This window comes from Megachile rotundata, chromosome 3, assembly GCF_050947335.1.
Source record: "Megachile rotundata isolate GNS110a chromosome 3, iyMegRotu1, whole genome shotgun sequence".
Taxonomy (NCBI): Eukaryota; Metazoa; Arthropoda; class Insecta; order Hymenoptera; family Megachilidae; genus Megachile; species Megachile rotundata.
The window spans coordinates 16,782,746-16,791,470 of NC_134985.1; the positions used below are offsets into that span (position 1 = coordinate 16,782,746).

Genomic DNA, 8,725 nt, shown 5'->3' on the forward strand with positions numbered 1-8,725 from the left:
ACAACCTGACTTCACATGAATCAGAAAATTGTACTTACGCCAATAGACAGTTCAACCATATCGATCTATCGGCTGGCAATCTAACACATGACGAACCATATGTAACAATGTAACACATACGTGACCCAACGCGTCACAACCCGAGAATTTCACATGAAAGTTACTTACGCCAATGGTCGAAACTCGAGCTCCGTTTTTCTTTTCCTCTGAAGCTGTCACATCGTGGAAAGGGTGTTGCAGTATCAAAAGGGTCGCCGCGTTTGTTCACGCTCCCAGCTTTCTGACGTAGCGTAAAAAATCGTGGCGGTACAAAAAGCCCGACCGATCGTCTCGGCTCGAATTAACGGCGGACGTTATTAAAAGCAAACACTGCAACGAGAGATTAACTCTGTTCGTTTTTCGCGGACGAAAGTGTCGGGAGTCGCTGTCAGCCACGATCGAGTATCGATCGCGATACGACACGAACGTGGCGAATCGGACGGTGAAGTTTGCCTCGATGGAATTATGTGAACCGTCATCGGGCGTGTGTCCTCGCGGCGTTACATTAACCGGAGGCGTGTCACCGCGAGACAATGAATTCAAGATCACGTCTCTTCCGTGGCCGGGAGGCGCGAACTTAAACCGAGTTACGAAATTAAGTAATTTATATTTATGTATTCACCGAGTGTAACAAGATAGGCGCGAGCTAAACTCGCACGAGTCCGCTTGGCGCGTGTCACCGTGAAAGCGAGCGGACGCTGCCGCAATTTCAGAGGTCAGGGTCCTTTAATCAAAGAACTCAACATCCTTTTAAACCCGTGTCGTTTATAGTCTAGAAATATTCTTTCATCAATTCACATCTTTAAACCTTAAGTATATCGAGTTATTCTGACACTCCAGATTGTGTCACACGTTTCCATACTTCGAAATCGGACATTTGATATAAGAACTTATCAGATGACAGGTGAAGTTCGAAATTGCGTTTAAATTTAAGTTCTGCAACCCAGTTTCATCGCATCAAGGAGACAGAATTTATTGTCACCGTATTATGGCTGTCATACTTTTATGTCCTGCATTACGGTGAAATGTCTGGATATTGAATTTTGCTGCCCGGATCGTATTCAACCGAAAATAGAAAGTCACTTTAACCCGCTGATGCAATTATTTAACTCGTTTGAGACATGGACTTCTTTTTAGTCACTAGACTTCAAGCAACTTAAGTGAAACTAAAAAATAAAAGACAGCTTTGCTAAAAAAATTTGTTGTTGATAAAATAACATTTGATAAAAAAAACTGCATTGAAGCTGATGGAACCACAAGGATTATCCCACTAACCCAGACTTCATCAGTTAACTGGTGAAGTCAGTTCCCTAACTCAATGCGTAAGTGACCCAGTCGACTTCATTTGTCCGCCAGCACGAGACATGGAACAATTAGGACTCACCTAGAGGGCATTGATCCTTTTCCTTTTCTTCTTTCTGGCGTAACGGAGGGATGGTCCCATGGGTGAGCTATCACGGGGGTCGTCGCGAGGAACTCTCCCTCGTTCGTCACGCGGTGACAACCCCGTCTTCCATTTTCGGGGAGGAACGTAGAAACAGCTTGTCATCTCTTTCCCCGTGCCACGTGGAAATTGCGTGTCACTCGTAAAAGCCACGGGGTAATTACTTTTGCAAACGACAAAAACAAGAGGGAACAGTTGAAAGAGGAGTTCTCTTCTTCCGAGAATTTCCCGGTGAAATCGATGAAGTCGGTGTAAAATTGGCTATCGAATCGGATTCGGATAAAATCGATGCAACTTGCAGGTTGCAAGCTTGTCCGTGCGGTGGCGCCAGTAGCTAGGAATCCAGGAGTGTCCCAAATCGGGGAATCCGACCAAACGTTCAGTGAACCGATCCTCCATTGTATTAACGACATTTTGGACTAATAGATTGATGCCAGTTGTCTCCGTCAGAACTGACACCTGTCTCCATTGTCCTCGACGTCCAGGCTCTTCATCGTTCGTTATCCAAGCAATTTCCACTCTCTTTTTCGAACGTGAATTATTCCGGGTTGTACCGAGTGTAAATAATCCACGTTGAGCAGCGAGCGAAACCGCCTGACCAAATTTCATTATTCATGGTGCCGACTACCTGGCCAGGTACCTCGAGAAGCAACAAGAAAAGCAATTCCGACGAACAGAGGACCGATCTGGCCCGGGTATCTCCAGCTTAGGAACACTAGGGACCTTTTTGTTTTTCTCGAGGCCCGGGATTATTTACGCTACGATGTCGATACATCGGACACGAAGGATGGGCCAGAAGTACGTGGAAACGCGGCACACGCGTCTCTCGAACGTATGCAAAACATGGGCGGAGCTGGCACATACTCATCGGACAATCTGCACTGTCATCAGCATGCGACTAAACGCGACGTGGCTCGTCGTGACGCATTGTTGGAGAGGCGTCGCGTCGCTGCGCGTCGACACGATCAACGTAACGAGCGTGTACACTTCGATCCAATGCTACTTTTGGAGAACATCTGCTTCCACTTTGGAACCATTCTGACAGTACCAGAATGTGGATACTTTCAAACCATTGAGATTGCAAATCTAAATATTCATGGTTTGATTCATGGTCTTACATATATGATGTATGAAGTGAAGTGGACAATGATAGTTAATAGAGGAATAACGAACTGGAAAGTACTCACTGATCTTTTCAACTGGACTGTTTAAAAGTAGCTGCCTGTCAATAGCAAAAGTACCTTCAAGGTCAAAGAGTCTTCAACTTCAAACTTCTCGAAACTTTGCAAACTTTCAATTTGGGATAAGTATTTTTTAATTGGTGCTACACATGTGACATATGGGGCGAAGCAGACAAACACAGTTAATAGAGGAATATTCAATTCAGAAGAACTCACTGATCTTTTCAATTGGATAGTTTGAAAGTAGCTACTTGTCAATAGCAAAAGTATCTTCAAGGTCAAAGAGTCTTCAACTTCAAACTTCTCGAAACTTTCGGTTTGAAACAAGTATTTTTTACCTGGATAGTCTTACATATATGATGTATGTACACATTGAAACAGACAATGATAGTTAATAAAGAAATAATAAATTGTTGGGGACTCTCTAATCTTTTCAGCTGGAAAGTTTGAAAGTAGCTGCCTGTCAATAGTAAAAATACATTCAAGGTCAAAGGGTTGAAAACTGCTATTAAACTCGAAATTTTGTAAACTTTCCTATTTTTTAACCATGAGAAATTTGAAATCATGAGTCATCAGATATGATGAGCCACTCTGCCGCCATTTTCCCCAGAAGAGTCCACCATGTCCCGAATTGTACACGCGTTAACCGTGCGTTTTAGCTCGCGCCGATCTCGTTTTTTATTTTCGCGCCGTTCGAACGAAATCGTAATTGACGGTTGCCAGGCATAATTCACGCTCTGGTCGATCGTAGAACCGGTGAAGAGGTTTCGCGCGAACCGGATGCGAAAGGAGGGTGAAAAAACAAGAGGAACGCTCTCGATCGGTTAAAACTGCTTCTCGTGTTCTGGCTGGCAGCGTGTCGTATAGATTCGAACGTGTCAATTGCAGCTAAGGTAACGAGGACGTCGTACAAGAAAGACGTCGCGCGGCCAGATAAGCGCCGTGCTCAACCCACTCGGCCATTAAACTAAATTCTCGCTTCGACGGCTCGTTAGAACCTTCTCGAAAAAAACCTGCTTCTGTTTCTGGATTTGGCGCGGATCGATCTTTTCGGACATCGACGCCTTCTGACAAATCACAACTATCGACAGATACGTTCTCTTCATTTTGCCAATCACGATATTCTTCGTTTATTTTCGATTTAGACGGGAAGATAAATTTCGTTGTTATTTCACTGAAGTTATTGACTGTTTAATTCTATGGATGTGGATGTGGTTTAATGGAGTGGTGAATTTTTAGGATCAATTCAAATTCTTCAAAAGGGACTCCATCAGAAAATTTATAGATAGGTTAAGTTAAATTAGGACTCAATTACTAGAGACACTCTGTGCAGTTTAATTATAGTTCCAATTAAAGCTAGAGTCTATAAAGGTTCAATGGATCAATCAGATAGTACAAGGAGTACTTCGAGACTTCTGATTTTGAAAATAAGCATCGACAAACAAAAGCATTAATCCGGGACACCGTTTAAGTCCAGCAGGAACCGTATACGCTAACCAACGAGGACTATCGGTTCGCAGTTTCCAATTCGAACGTCCATCAGGGAATGGCCGCGATGTTCGAGCGATTCAAAGCCAGTTCTCGTAGCTCGTTAACGGCGAACCAACGAGAGAAAGGAGAAAGAGCTGGAAGATGGCATGAGCCGATACAGGGTGAGCTATGCCCATCGCGGGCCTCCTTCCATGGAATCTGGAGCTTCTCCGGTCCATTTATCAATGGAGGAACGAGCAGGAAGAGCGGAGAAAACAACAAGTCCAAAGAGAACGCGGGAAGAAGACGCGAACTCGGTAGAGGCCGTGGAGAAGAAAGAAGAAGAAAAGATGGACCGGTGCAAACTCATTCAATTCTGGAATAGCTGCTCGTTATTTATCCGCCGCCTCGGTAATAGATCCTGCTCTATAAAGTCGCGTTGCTCTTCGGTAATTGGGAAGAAACGAACCTCGAACAAGGGAAATTGAGAATCTGCCTCGGGTCGCGACGTGGCTCGCGATTTCGCCGCCATGTTTGCTAACGAACAAAACTCGCTGGTATTTTTAGCTACACGGTCGGATTTATTGCAAGTGACGTGGAAGCTTCAAATAGATATTAATGAAGAGAAACTTATTCTCAAGAGAAGCTTGTACTGAAGTGTACGTTCAAGATATCTAGGTTCCACATCCATAGTTTCATCCTTAGGTTTCACAGTCCTCAGGTTCTATATGGTGCCTGTAGCTTCTCCTTACATTCTTATAAAGTTCAAGATATATCACTAGGTTTATATCTGTATTAAAAGATACAAATGATTCTCTACAATCTAACGATACAATCTAACATTCATGATTATTCGATTCAGTCATCTCTTCGAAGTCATTTTAATAAAAGTAATATTCAGTCATCTAAAAACCAGAGGACCAGAAAACTTATGAATCCACAGTAAACATTCACAGTAATTTATCCACGGCTAAATCTAATTTACCTCTCATTTTTGATGAAATTAAATTTGCCTCAGACGGAAAAGTGTACCAACATTTTACATTACTCCACTTTCAGACACATCCTATCTGAAGATACTCTGAAACGTTTAAAGCATATTTGAAATACAGTTGCATTACTAGAGTAAATATTTAATGGATTTTAAGGAACGAACATCATACCGATAGTGGAATGTAACGAGATGCAGAGGTCCAAAATATCGAAACGAGGAACGACAGGAAGTTGGACCGGCCTACTTTCCACTTATTTGCTGGCCTCTGGCGAATTAATCTTCCAGGAAACTGCGTCCGTCTTTCCGTGAACGAACAGCCGCGAGGGAGAGCCTTTTTCTTCGATACTTTCCCGACAAATCACCGGGAAAAATCTGGCGGAGTTCCCCGTCGAAATCCCGCCAACTCGGAAGACGCTTCGGAACTTCCGATTCGAGTAGATCGACCATTTCGAAATGAACTCGCTATTTTTCTCGTAATACTTCAATTCTGTAATTTTGTACGAGTTCAAAGAATACATTTGTATACAAGTATAAATGTACACAAGTGTGTATCTGTGATTTAGCGAGAACCACGTCCTAATTTTTATCGAAATGAGTTAAACTTGATACACATTGAAGTGTAAAAGATTAACTCTCCCTTTCCAATTTTGAAACATTACAAACATTGCGTGTGTTAGAAGTAACACGAGGTCGAATTCCAAGGCACAACAAATTCATAACTTACTATTTTTTGCTCCACAGAGCCACCCTTCGTGAAAGAAAAACGCAGGGAAACCTGTCACATTCTTGCAGCCGCCCGAAGTTGCAGTCAGCTCGCGTGGAAACGATAGATCGTCCCGCGTGCGGTCAGTTTCGCGCGAGGTTTCGCAGTTCGTCGTTCTCCAAAAAAAAAAAAGAAAAATAGAGTGCGAAAGTAATTATAGCCGAGCGTCGGAGGCGAGCAGCTTCGAATGAAAAACAAGAGGCAAAAAAAAGAAAACGTTCGAGCAGAACGGCGCTACGGGTGGCAGAGTCGTATGTGGTGGTTGAGCGTGGGTGGTTAGGGTTGCAGAGGGAAGGTGGAGGATACAGACTGGCAAAGGGTGGCTGGCTGAAGGGCTGCAGGGGCGGAATGAGCGGCTAGTGTCAACACTCGCTCACTTTGTGAAGCCGGCAACTCGCTGGAAAGCGGGCACCGCCGCGATATTAACGTTTTCTCCCCTAGCGTCGAAAATCCCCGGCCTCCAAGACCCTGGCCACGAACGGCCACTTAAATAAACACTGCGCACGTTTTATTTGATATTTTACACATGACTCGGCCGAAAATGAAATAACTCCGCGCGATACGTTTATCGAACGTCGTTGACGCCGCGGACCCCGTGTTGCGACGCTACGCTCTTTATCGCGGACGGCCTTTCTTTTTCACCCCGAGGTCATTTGAGGGAGAATCGTTTGCTCCGCGGAGGATGCTAGACTGCGTGATGAGTTGGGTTTGGAGAACGTAATTGGATGTGGATGGATATTTGAAGAATTCGCGGTTTCAAGGATGAGTAGTCCTTGCACTAGAGGGTAGTAGTGTAAGTTTGATTTGGGGCATAGTCAGGATAGCTTTGATTTCTCCAAGATATCCTCTGGTGCAAACTTACATGTTCTCAGTTCCGAGTGTCTAACAATAAGTCTTCAAATTTCAGATCTCTCAGAAGTCGAAAACGTCGACCTCCAAATTTGTCCCTCACCAATTCAATCGAATCACCAAACCTTCATATAATCTTGCAAATAACTTGCAAAATATCTGAAAGTACAAGTGACCAAATTAGTTATCCTGAAATTCGAAGAAATGGAAGGGATACCGACTGTCAGAAAGTGATTTGAGAAGAAAAAGCGAGATCGGAAGTTGTTGGAGTTTCATGGTGGATGATTAGTATGGTCCGAAAGGGTTGGTCGAAAGGAGCAGCCTGGTAGTTACGGTACGATCGTCGAGCTGACGCGCGAAGTGCTTTTCTCTCACGGCCGGGGTGTGAATGGTCTAAGAAAGCGTCGGCGGAATACAATAATTACTTCACCTCAGATTTACGAGGACCGGGAAATTGAAATTTTCGTGCCACGCCGGGCACGAAGGCAGTTGCCGCTCTCGCACGCAGTACAGAACATTTTCAATTATGGCATTATAATTTGTTGCCTCTGCCGCGGCGAATGCGCGGCTGCTGCCGGTAGAGATTATATTAATTTAATTTCGTCTTCTTTGACCGTGTCGGCCTCACCCTCTCCGCTTTTCGCCGCACCTCGCCGCTCTACGCCTACGGAAAACGCGCGATGTTACGCGCAAGCGCACCTTCACATCTACCTATGCACATACCTACGGCTAAATTTATGCCCCAACTCGTCGACGGACGCTTTGATATATTTTTCAATTTTTCTGCTACGCTCTTGCCACTCCATTTTGCTCCGACTTTAAAAACAGAATTTACATTTATGCACGCGGATTTCGTAAACCGAGTTTGCAGTCGGCCGTTTTGCAGCTTTTAGGCTTGGTTAGGGTTAAAGAAGTCCGGAAAGGATTCTGCTTTAGAACTACTGCTTTATTTCTTCTTATGGACCAGTTTTTGATTATGTTACCGAATGCAGGGATTTTGCATTTTTTAGAAATCAGATTATCTCGTTTGTAGATTCGCAAATTTTTAAGTTGTCAGTTTCAAGCGATGCTAAAGTTAAGGTTATGAATTTTCAGATTTTCCTGAGTTCCTAAATGTTCATTTATAAATTTCCTAAGTTTCTTAACTTTCATATTCTTTTTACAGAGTTCATAAATTTTAGTGTCCCTTAATTTTGAACGTTTATTGCCAAAATCCCCAGTCCCTAAAATTATCAATTCAACCTTCAAACTTCTAAGTCCCAAATTCGTAAAGGATCGCGTATTTTGTTATCACGATGGAGGCTCGTTCCCGGTATTCTCCGTCGGCTTCCTTTTTCCTCGCTCCTGTCCCGCCTCTTTCTCCCGGCGCATCCTTTTAATCCTTTCCCAGCGGCGTTTAGTGGCGAGCCTTTTCTTCGCGGTCGGGCGTCGCGTCGATCGCGCCAGACGAAAGAATTCGACGCGTCGCTCGAATGTTCGCGAGGTGTCGTTAAAACTCGTTATAGAATTATACGTGACATCCGACTGAAAGGTGTCTGCGACCAACAAACGACCATCCCATCGAGACAGTGAGTGGGCCGGAGGGGTCTTGAATGTCGCCGCGAATGAATCCGTGTCGAGAATCATGATTCTTCCTCGTCTCCCGGGAAACGATCGCTTTAACCCTTTAAACGTTACGATCGTATTTGCATCACGACATCGACGTTCTCCTACAATTGGGATATTATCGCTCGTTTCATTTATTTACCCTCGTAAATTATTCAAATTTTATTTTAATGGGTGTACAAATTATACTTGAACTATAGGGAGAATTTTCTTATTAATTTACTTTTATGTACAAAATATTATATATACGGTATAATACAGTATTATGTATGTAATGAGTGTAGAAGGTATGGCAATCAATTTTAAATAGACCTTCATCAAATCGTTGTTTATGAAGAAATTTTTTGTGAACAATGAGTTTGTATATTCTCTATGAAATC

At 43.5% G+C, this 8,725-nt stretch overlaps 2 long non-coding RNA genes across 2 annotated transcripts; one reads left to right on the forward strand and one right to left on the reverse strand.

Moving 5' to 3' along the window:
• The first annotated feature begins 249 nt into the window (after positions 1-249).
• Positions 250-5,399, forward strand: LOC143264141 (uncharacterized). The gene is made up of 3 exons (XR_013037657.1): positions 250-638; positions 3,388-3,557; positions 5,283-5,399. It is a non-coding gene; the product is annotated as an uncharacterized LOC143264141 (long non-coding RNA).
• Positions 4,697-8,303, reverse strand: LOC143264140 (uncharacterized). Its single transcript, XR_013037656.1, has 7 exons — positions 7,464-8,303; positions 7,171-7,404; positions 6,754-6,899; positions 5,853-6,007; positions 5,298-5,615; positions 5,120-5,215; positions 4,697-5,039 (listed from the first exon to the last, which is right to left on the reverse strand). It is a non-coding gene; the product is annotated as an uncharacterized LOC143264140 (long non-coding RNA).
• Positions 8,304-8,725: the final 422 nt, after the last annotated feature.